The sequence below is a fragment of the Mus caroli genome, chromosome 13 (genome assembly GCF_900094665.2).
Source record: "Mus caroli chromosome 13, CAROLI_EIJ_v1.1, whole genome shotgun sequence".
NCBI classification, from domain to species: Eukaryota; Metazoa; Chordata; class Mammalia; order Rodentia; family Muridae; genus Mus; species Mus caroli.
Window position 1 is genome coordinate 39,149,073 of NC_034582.1, and position 9,944 is coordinate 39,159,016.

General features: G+C 45.3%; 1 long non-coding RNA gene across 2 annotated transcripts in view; it reads right to left on the reverse strand.

Annotated features, from left to right (window-relative positions):
• Positions 1–739: 739 nt before the first annotated feature.
• Positions 740–9,944, reverse strand: part of LOC110307610 — a 16,066-nt gene continuing 6,861 nt past the window's right edge. The window contains exon 3 of one of the 2 annotated variants that reach the window (XR_002379436.2): positions 740–909. This is a non-coding gene — a long non-coding RNA (uncharacterized LOC110307610). Of the gene's footprint in view, positions 910–3,296; positions 3,425–9,944 lie in introns of those variants that run through there. The other variant, XR_003834623.1, reaches the window with a different exon arrangement.

Below are 9,944 nucleotides of genomic sequence, written 5' to 3' on the forward strand. Positions count from 1 at the left end.
CCTTTGAGGCACACCACTAATAACCTTAATATCTCCTAGCAGATTCAACCTCTAGAAGACTCAGTCACTTCCCAACTGTAACAGCCTGGACATTGAGCCTTCACTACAGGTTTTTGGGGAACCCATATATAAAACAAAACACCTTCTTTGATCTGTACAAGTCACCCACCCTCCTAAGCCTTCACTTTCTGATCTGTAAACCACATTAATTTTTACAGCCACTACCAGCAACCAGTACCAAACAGCAATGTTATCTTATGGGATTTTTAAAAAAAGCATATTCCTTGTGATGTTTTCAGTCTAATAACCAACATATTAATAAGCTATCAAAGTTTAGCATTTATTATTAGTAATAGTAGCAGTAACTTTGATATTATTTGTGATGGATTGAAAGATCTGGAGTATTTTTTTAATAAGGATAATGTCAATAGTGGCAGATAATTTAAGGAGAGTGAAGAAACAAAGTAAAACCTTCAATTTTTGGATAATAATCAAGAATAAAGCAACTGCCTGGTCCCTTGCAGGCACTGTCGATGTGTTCAGCCCTGAGATTTATTGACAACACAAAAGACACCCTGCCTTTTGGCTTGCATATGTGCAGAAGTGTGGATGTGTGCATGTACACACATTGTCTCCTGTATTCACCATTGCTAAATGTGGAAAGCAGCCTTCTGGCTGTCATTCAAAACATCACACACACACACACACACACACACACACACACACACACACACACACACACACACAAATCGTCTCTCTTCAGTCCTTGTTAGTAGATCCAGGCTGACTGAGGGATCTTTTTCTTAACTCTAAAGCCAAGGAAACAGTCCTGGGGCCAATCGCCATCTTTCCCTCTTCTCATTTTTCTTCTCCTGTTTGCTGTCCTTTGAGTGCGGAGCCTGAGGGAATCTGGAAGATTAAAGAAAGCAAATAAAATGTTTCATCCTCTCTCTCCTTTGCCCCTTCTCTTAGTTCAAGGACCCGAAGAAACAGAGGACGCCAAGATATTTCTGGTAGGATGCGGCAGCTTTTTGAGAATGAACTGAAATCCGAAGCAGGGCCTGAACTGAGACAAACAGACAGTTTTCAAAAGAGGAGTGAACGTCCGATGAGTGCATTAAAACGTGTTTAACATCCTTTAGCCAGCAGACAAATGCAAGTCAAAACTCTACCGAAATTCTGTCTCCTCTATTTAGAATGGCTGAAACTGAGAAAAACTACAACAAATGGTGGCACGATTTGGGGAAAAGACAACACGTGTAACTGCTGGTGGGATATGAACTAGCCTGGTCACTGTGAAAGTCAGCACGGAGGTTCCTCAACAAACTACAAATGACTCACTCATTTCTGCTACTCTCAGGAATACAATTGAAGAAATCCAAGGCAGTACAAAACAGAGAGACCTATACAGCCAAGTTCGTTAGAGCGCTGTTCACAAAAGCCAAGATATGGAAGCAAACTAGGTGTGTGGCAGCAGGTGCAAACCTAAGTACCACGGGGCACATGTGCACAATGGGATGTCATGACGCTAGAACAAAGAACAAACCGTATCACTTTTGCGCAAATGATGGAGGTGAAGAAAGAAGAAGAATAAGCCAGGCTCAGAGAGACAAAGATGGCAGGATTTTTTCTCTCATGTGCAGAATTTAAAGAAAAGGAAGTGTTGGGAATAGATAGGGGGACCCTTGTGGGCGGGTTAGGGTATTTGGAAGTGGGAAGGAGACCAGAGGTGGTGCTGAGCTAAAGGTGGCCGAAATGCACCATGCTCAGGTATGAAAATGTCACAACAAAACTATCATTTTGTATGCTTAGTATATAGTCACACACACACACAAAGGAGCCCCAAGTAGCTGCAGCTGGGGTAGAATTATTATACAAGGGAAGTTATATTGTTGGTAGTTGAAGCCAAGATCAGATCAGATCTCTGCTCCCCATTTAGAAGGGCTTTTGCCTTTTGATTGTGTGTTGGTCATTTTGGCTCTTCAGGCAGAACTAGACAGCCAGGTCATACGCGTACTAACAGAGTGTATTAAACTCCATTTACAGCTCCCCTCTTACCCAGGTGTGGTGGTTCAGCCTTACTGTCCACTTGACTCCATGTAGAATGACCTAGAAGGCAGACTCTGCCCATGGCAGAGCTAACTAAAGACAGAAGACCAAGACCCACTCGGAATGTTGGTTGGAGCATCCCAAGACCTGGGGTCACAGGCTACATGCAGAGTGTATAAAAGGGAAGCTATTCACCAGAGCATCAACATTGATCTCCTCTTACCTTCTGATGCTGATGCAACGGGGCTGCCCACCTCACACTTTTGCCCCCGTGCCTTCCTCACTATGGCTCTACCTTCAATATGTGAGCAAAACGAGCCTTTCTTCTGTAAGATCCTTGGTGAGGCATTTTGTTACAGCCGTGAAAAAAGTAACTAAAGCACTATGGTTTTGTTTTCCATGGTGTAAATTATTCGCGGTCACCTATGATCCCAAAATTAAGTGAAGTAGAAATTAAGCTATTTTGAGACACACAAAAAATGATATGCATATAATTTTAATACAGGACATCATTTATTTACCCTATTATTAGTTACTCTTGTTAATCTCTGCTAGCTGGTTTTCAGCTACTATAATAGATACTTAGGATAGTCAGCATACAAAGAGAAAAGGTTTAGTTTGGTCTACAGTTATTGGAGGTTTTAGCCCAGGATTGATGGCTCTCATTGCCTCTCATTGCTTTGCGGCTTGGATGAGACAACTCCTCATGGTGGTGTCCATGTGATGGAGCCAAGCTGCTCATCTCATGACTGGTTGCAAAAGAGAGGAGGAGATTTTGGTCCCAAGTTACATGTTGAGGGCACACACCAAGGACCTAAGACTTCCTATTAGGCCCCAGTTGAAAAAGGTTTTTACTGCCTCCCCACCAATACTGCCAGGCTGGGAACCAAACCTGAAACACAGGCTGTTTGGACAGCAATATAGATCTAGCTATATAGTAGTCTTCCACTGTTGCGGCCTGCCCGCAGTCCACAACACGAACGGTTCAACTGAAAATGGCAGTTCAGGCTGAAAAGAGAGGAATCTAGACGGGGCGGAAGAAAAGAATGGAGCCAGGACAACAAGTTCTGATCAAGGCTCAATTTTATTAATTCCAGACACTCAGTTTATAAAGGAAGGGGGAGGGAACCCAACTTCCCGCCAAGTAACTCAGGGTCCAGTAGCAGGACGAACACGTGTGTGCCTCCAGGCAGCAAAGGCAGGTTCCAGTAGTAGGTAGGCGTGGCAGGACGAATGAGCCGGTAGCTCCACCCTTGAGCAGGCAGGTTCCAGGCTGGAGGAAGAGAGGCCACATTCCACTACCTAAATATGCACAGCTAAAGGTGCATGCAAAGAACTTGGTTTTGTTGCCGTTTCAGACAACCCCTTGGAAGAGCTGGGAAAAAAAAAAAAAAAAAAAAAAAGGTGTGATGGTTTGTATAAACTCGGCCCAGGGAGCGGCACTATTAGAAGGTGTGGCCCTGTTGGGGTAGGCGTGACCTTATTGGATTAGGTGTGTCACTGTGGACATGGGCTTTAAGATCCTCATCCTAGCTTCCTGGAAGCCTGTCTTCTGCTAACAGCTTTCAGATGAAGATGTAGAACTCTCAGCTTCTCCTGCACCCTGCCTGCCTGGATGCTGCCATGCTCTTGCCTTGAATGATAATGGACTGTACCTCTGAACCTGTAAGCCAGCCCCAATTAAATGTTGTCCTTATAAGAGTTGCCTTGGTCATAGGGTCTGTTCACAGCAGTGAAACCCTAACTAAGACAAATGGATAGTGGCATTAGTCAGTTCAGGTTTAGTGTTGCCACGTAACAAAGAATCCCATTTCTCAGTGTCTTAACCAAAATGACGTCCTTTCTTCTATCAGCTCAAAGTTTGCAGGCCTTCTTGGCTCTACTCTGGTTGTTAGCCTAAATGATGGCAACATTTAGGCTAACAGAGTGGCCACTACCCCAGCATCCTCCCTGTCACAGTGGCAGAGCAAGGGTGAGAGTTAGTTCTGTGAGCATCAATCTGTTCTGAAGAGCTACAGCCCATTCACAGCCTGTCAGCCCAAGTGTGGGACAAGATCAAGATCTGAGTGAATGTGTAACATTCATAAGGGCATGGCTGTGTCAAGTACTCGAATGCCCCAGACTCATGGTACTGGCAACACCTCCCTCAAATGGATCTCAGGGATATGGCAAAGCCTTCTGAGGTCTCCGTGTGGATGTTGTGTTGATGGTAGCATGCACTAAATCTAGCACCTAGAACTCCTTCCTCCTGGATAACTGCAACCTGAGAGTGTGCCCTAGAGAAACTGGCTAACCCCTGCTTTCCTAGTAGTACAAGAGATAAATGCAGTGAATTCCCAGATTGCATAGTAGGTAGCCTCCATCGGAGTAGGCCCAATCTACCGAATCCCAGCTTTCCTGTATGAATTTATGACATTTCTTCTGTGTTTGTCTGTGGTTTCTTCACTCCTATGTTGCTCCAGCAATTTCAGGACCAACCCATGGTGAATGAATGAAGTGAAAAGAATGAATGAAGGTGAAGAAACTTGCCTGACACTGTGAATTTCATTTTTGAGGGAACTGCCCTCCCCCCCCAGTGTGGGATAATGAATAATAACGTACACATTATAAAACAAGCCATGTGGTGCCCCGCAGCTCTGTGTTCTGTTTTCTCCTTAAGGCATGGCCATGTGCGAGCAATTCGGCTTGAGGACTTGCCCAAAGTATAATTCAGAGTATGATCCAGCCTTCCCCAAATCCCCCAAGGAGAACTGCGGTCACTCTTCTAAGGACAACTTCTGGTAGTGCGTTGTGAGCAGGGCCAGACGTGATTAGACCCAATTTTACAATGAGAAAAGGAAATTTATTAGTGTTCTTAATTTCTAATCTGATATTCTATGAATATCTCAAAATTTGAAGACTGCTAACAGGATTTTTCTGTGGAAAAGTTATCTTTGAATCCTATTTTCAAATTAGAGTAAATGGGATGAAAAGAACACACTGGTTCTGTAGTTTTAGTCATCATTACAGTTCATTTGAGAGAATTGCAATTAGGTGGTTATCTGTGTATATGAAATTATTTCTGCTAAGAATGTAAAGCAAACTGATAGAAAGACAGATGGACAGACAGACAGACACAGTAAAAGTGAATCATGGCAAGTGCACAGTGAACAGTAAATGTGTGTGGATGGAGTTGAGGCGCACGAGCCCACACTTCACCGTATGCAGGGGCACCATCTGCCCTTGGTTGATACACAACCCATCCATCCCATCCTCTGCCTGTTGACACAGCAGCCAGAGTGAGCTTCCGGAACCTAAACTCTGGAATGTCGTACTCTGCTCAGTGTGCCTAGAACCCTCCAAGGACTCCCCCCTTCTCATTCAAATAAACACCCTGAATTGTTCTTGTGATCTGTGTGCGGGATCCCATAGAGCTCATCTTCTGATTGCTACTCCAACCTCCAACAGCTACTCCAACCTCCAACCTCCAACAGCTACTCCAACCTCCAATCAGAGCTCCAGGTACACAGCTGCCTTTATTCCTTCTGGTCTTCACCGGCTGTGCCTTTGCTGTCTCGAAGCCTTTGCAGTCTCGAAGCCTTTGCAATGGCTATGCCTTCTAGCTGGCCCTTTTAACACCAGAAATTCATATTTCTAATTATCTCCCTTAGTCAAAGGAGCCTTCACTGGCTGCTTTCCCTAGACCAACTCCTAGACCCTCCGTGCCCCGTTGCTGCTCTGGTTTTTCTTATCATAAGGCATTACTGTGCTTTCCATATTGAATGTTATGCCCCTTTTGTAAGACTACAGTCTCTGATAGACACACACACACACACACACACACACACACGAGACAGACAGACAGACAGACAGACAGACACACACACACACGAGACACACACACACACAGGGACAAAGACAGAGAATTTTTATTTACTGTTTTATCGCTGGTATGCAGAGCCTGACACTTAATAGGTACACAATTAAACTTTGCTGAATGAAGGACCCGATGCTCCAATGCATAAGTCTTGGCATAGATGTGTAAGTGTATAAAAGTGTGCTCTCCTGCCCAAAAGATTAGCTACGCAAAATATGATTAAAAGCCTCATGCATTTTGAATGTCTTAAAAACAAAACAAACCCCACAATCCCATCTTGTTTGCTCTGCATTTGGTTAGTTTCCTTCTGCAAAGTCTCAGAGTTCACAGGGCCTGGAAGCGTGACCGGAGATCAGAGAACCCTGACGATCAGCTTGGATGAAATATGAAAAACTTACTGGACCCATTTCCATGGGAATGCTTAGCTGTCTTTTGCAAACAAAGAGCCTTAAATCATAGTTTCACAGTAAATCCTAGTAACCACAGTCGCAAGAGTAAGACGGACAGCAAATCCAGAAACAGTGGATAAAGGGACAGGTCAGCTTGGAGCACGAAGTCAGGAGCAGGATGGTCAGACACCCCACAGAAGTGATTGTAAGAACAACAAACACCCCTGCCAGGAACAGCTGGATTCACACACTCTGATGAGGGCCACATCAAGAGGAGCAAGTCAGTTTTAATGAACTTGAAAAACTAAGTCCTGAGCACCCAGCCTTCTGTCTCCTTCCGGACAGCTGCGACTTTCCCAAGTGCCCTCGGCTGAACTGTCACTTCCATGGCTTCTGTGTGCACCAAGAGCCCGTGAGTGACATTGCGTGGCTCTGTGTCCTCAGTGTGGGCTCTTACAGAAGGTCTGGCTGTACTCTTGTTTGTTTGCTGCCCAGTTCAGTATCCCATAAAGGTTAAGTCCTCCTTACCACACACAGATCCACAAATGGATGTGAAAACTGAGTTGAATTTTTTTCCTGGGAGTTTAATTAACCCTTTGCAATGATGTTAGTGATTGCAGTATTCTGCTTTATCCATTGAGAATGGGGCTGGCTGACCATAATCCCCCCTCTCTGCTCTTCTCTCTCTCTCTCTCTCTCTCTCTCTCTCTCTCTCTTTCCTTCCCTTCACTCACCTCTTCCCCCTCCCTTTCTATATTTCCTCTGCTCTGCAACTTGTTGGACACTGGGGCACAGGACTCCCACCTCCAAGGCTCGTGTGACGGCATGATGTGCTAATGGCATCCATCCATTATAGGCAACCTTTTTTTTTTTTTTTTTAAAGCCCTACACACAGCCTGCTTTAAAATTTCATTAAGAAAAGCTTCCATGCCCAGCATCCTGGGGAACCCAGGTAAGTGGATCTCCTTGGCTCTGTAGCAGATGTCCCTAAAGGGTTCTGTATCAGAAGTCTCTGCCCACCTCGGCTGACCCATCCCTGAGAGTTTACAACTGCGTTCATTCACTCACGTTTGAATGTCTCTTCCAGTTTGCCTCGCTCCCAAAAGCATTCATGTGTGATTGGACAACACTGCTCCTCTTGGGAGGCACTTTCCACTGGGAGTTTTCTTGGGAGAACAAGATAGAGTTTTCTTGGGTCAACAGCCCTATCTTGTACAGGGAGCCCCTTCCCAGGTAGGAGGAGAGCAATCCATGGACCCTGCCTCTTTGTACTCTGAACATGGGTGTAGGGAACACTTTGTGTGTTTCTGAAGTACTCAAGGGTCCCCGTTTTGTGAGTGCAGAATGCAGAATGCACTCCTGGTTAGTGACAGCATCTGCTGGCTTTGGCACTTTTCACATGTGGTCCCCTGACATTAGGACAATTCCTGCTTTCTAAGAATTTCTCTGGTGCTTCTGGATGGTCCTCCTCATGATGTTGGTAGAGCCAACTTGCTGGCTATTAGTTTCTGTGGGTCACAGCCACTGTTGACATTCTATGCTCATCGGGCAGAAGAGAGAGCAGGCGAGAGGATAAGGAACATTAAATGCTGACGAGAGTCCGGTGGCTGTCCCTTTCCTTCTTAGGGTTCCTTTTGCTGTCTACTAACCACAGGCTTCAGCCCTCTGAGGCTCTGAGAAAATAAAATCCAAGGTGTGCATGCCTATTGCTAAGGGAATTAGGGTCTAACACTGTTAAGAGCAGTGTGAAAGTTGACTAGGAGCCTGGCTCGTTGGTTAATGCGAGAGGCTAAGAGACAGGGATGACACCTCCCCATCCCCACCCCTGCTTCATGTGCATGTGTGTCTGTGTGTTCCTCTTCTCCTTTCTGGTCTTCCAAGCAAAGGCACTGGGATTACCACTTGACCTTCTCTTTTCATTTCCCACATCAATTCTTGCATCTTGACTTGCTGCCAAAGTCTGCAGAAAGGGAGGACACTTGAGAGTCATGAGAACATCTGTGCTTCTTGGGGAGGAGGGAGTGACAGTCCAATGACAGCTGGCCTGTTGACCCTGGCCTGTCAATCCAAAGCATCAGGTCCAGGGTCAACCTTTATCAGCAGCCCAGAGAAGACGACACAACTATTGAATAGCCTGAAAACTCAGATTCTTCAAGCTGGCCTTGGTCTCTAAGAATCGCCATGGCTTTGAATAGATCACCAAACATCTCTAGACCCCAGTGTCTTCAGTTATCAAACTGAAAGGATATCAATGTCAAAGGTTCAGTCACCCTCTCAGCAATATGTAGAGTGTCCCAACAGGTGTTGAGGTTGTCGCAGACGAGAGTCTGTCCTGGATTTCAGAATGGAAGAAATAAGCAGGAAACAGACAAGAACCTCTGCGTTTGAGGAGTGAGGACAGTGTACTATAATGGGCGAGAACAGAGAGCCAGGTTGCTGGAGGGATGCTTAGCTCATTTTGGGTGGTTAGAAACACTGATTGGAAGAAGCAGTTCTCAAGTGAGAACTGACCAATGGAAGCAGGCATGGAAAGGGATGTACCAGTGAGGGCACCAGCAATCCACGTGGAAGGGATGAAACAAAGAGAGAAAGAAGAAGCAGTTTGAGGAAGAGGGTGGAGGCTGGGGTCAGGATGGTGGGATGCACTCTGAGGAGTGGAGGCGGGAGCAGGTACATGCGCGGGGGGGGGGGGGTTCAACCTGAGTGACAAGGAACTGGGTAATACTTTAAAACTAATGAGCATTGCTGTGATAAATACCCACTAGAAGCAACTTAAGGGAGACAAAATTTATTTTGGCTCGTGGTTTTAGGGGATATGGTCCATCATGGCAGCCGGAGTGTGTCTGACCAGGCAGAAGCCTGAGCTTGCTCAAATCTTGGCTCAGGAGACAGAGAAAGCTAGGGCTGGAGATGGACGCTGATTATCACCTTCAAAGTCCTATCCCCAAATGTTCTATGTCTTTCAGTTAACCCTTATGTCCTGAAATTTCCACCATCTCCAAGAACCGTACCAACAGCCTAGGACCAAGAGTTTAAATACAAACGATCTAGAGTAGCATTTCAGACTCAAGCTGTGACCTGTTGAAATGTCACCTAAGCTTCATTGTAGGATTGTGTAGACTGTAGAGAACAGTCTAGGTAATTTACTACTAGCTAGCTACAGTTGTCGGTTCTCCCTGAGCCCCTGTAAGCTGATAACTTCTGGAAGGCATCAAGAACCTGTTCTATTGTCTGGTTTCTAAATGGGAGAGGAGATGATTGGGTGGAAGAGAAGGAAAGGAGGCTAATTATGCAGTGTGTCCTGGGATGGTGGAAATCACAGACAAGCTAGCAGCCTGGTTGGGGTGGGATACTGAAACATTCTTAAATGGAGATACCCAAAGGCAATCAGATATTAAAAACACAACAAAACACAAAACAACACAACACAACACAACAAACAACAATAACACTCACCAAAGATAAGCAAGCTTCAATCTGTAGAACCGAAAAGGTTTGGTAAGAATATGAGTAAGGCAGTCTCTAAATGGTCCATCCTTTCATCACAGCTCCGAACTTTGTCTCTGTAACTCCTTCCCTGGGTGTTTTGTTCCCAATTCTAAGAAGGGGCACAGTGTCCACACTTTGGTCTTCATTCTTCTTGAGTTTCA